Source organism: Nannospalax galili, unplaced genomic scaffold, assembly GCF_000622305.1.
Source record: "Nannospalax galili isolate Female #2095 unplaced genomic scaffold, S.galili_v1.0 C48637225, whole genome shotgun sequence".
NCBI classification, from domain to species: Eukaryota; Metazoa; Chordata; class Mammalia; order Rodentia; family Spalacidae; genus Nannospalax; species Nannospalax galili.
The window spans coordinates 1-1,086 of NW_008471223.1; the positions used below are offsets into that span (position 1 = coordinate 1).

General features: G+C 43.9%; 1 long non-coding RNA gene across 1 annotated transcript; it reads right to left on the reverse strand.

Moving 5' to 3' along the window:
• Nucleotides 1-357: 357 nt before the first annotated feature.
• LOC115069120 lies at nt 358-887 on the reverse strand. Its single transcript, XR_003848422.1, has 2 exons — nt 780-887; nt 358-571 (listed from the first exon to the last, which is right to left on the reverse strand). It is a non-coding gene; the product is annotated as an uncharacterized LOC115069120 (long non-coding RNA).
• Between the last annotated feature and the right edge of the window lie 199 nt (nt 888-1,086).

Consider the following 1,086-nt stretch of genomic DNA (forward strand, 5'->3'; position numbering starts at 1 on the left):
AAAAAAAACATTACCACAGACTGTTCCTTATAGAACTCTCAAGTCTAAAATGATCATGTGTGTGGGGAGTTTGAAGCCCCCACCTCCTTGTAAAGAAATGAACTTCATTCGTGCTGCCATTCTTCAGGGATTACTCCTCCATCTCCTCAGAAAGCAGGCTTTGTTGGCGCTATGATCTACTGCTCTGCTACTCAGTTTTCATTCACACTATGTTAACCTTCATTTCAGTCATCTCAGCCTTCATGTAATTTGCTTACTGTGTTTCTCTAGTTCTCACTGAACACACAATGCAAACAAAGGCAAAGACCGAAGCGATCATTTAAAAACAAGAGCTCACACTAAAAACACACGAGCATCAAACATTAAAATGTGAATTTTCTCCTGTCTTTATTCTGGGGAGGAAGAATCCTCCTCCTCATCTTCCTCATCTTCATCGTTGAATGAACAGGGGGTCTCGCCGCGGGACTCAGAGCAGTGAGAAGCCGCACTGCTGGACTGGTGACTGTTTGGGGCGAGAAACTGCCCAGCTGCTAAGGCCACTTCAGTATCCAAGCACAGCCCTTGGTTTACACTAGCAAATAAGTTAAAGACACACAGGCTCATTAATGTAGCACAGACATTCTTTTACAACACAACAATAAAGATAGGAAGGAGGTGCCACTTGCAAGATCTGCTAGAAACCCGACCTAACCCCAGTGCGGCAGCCACACAGCCCTGGCTCTCCATGGCAGAGTCAGGTCTCTGGTTTGTTTTTCTCACCTTGAAAAAAAAATACATACCTTGACTGGGGTAAGGTAGTACTAGTGGTCAGGTCTAAATTTGAAACTGATTGGGTAGAGTTCAAAAGTAGTCCCTGATTTAACCAAGAAGGTCCTGTGGAGATATCTACAAGAATAAAACAACAACAAAAGGAGACAATCAATGTGAGCTCTTCTGTGGCTGCTCTCCTGTGGTCTTGAAGGACGCAGCTAGGTTACTGAGGGTAAAGTCTGTCTTGCCGACAGCTGGAAACTCTCCTGCATAGGGTTCTTCAGCTTTTGGGCAGGATAAAAGGCAAATAAATTCTGGAATGAGAATGGAAAAAAA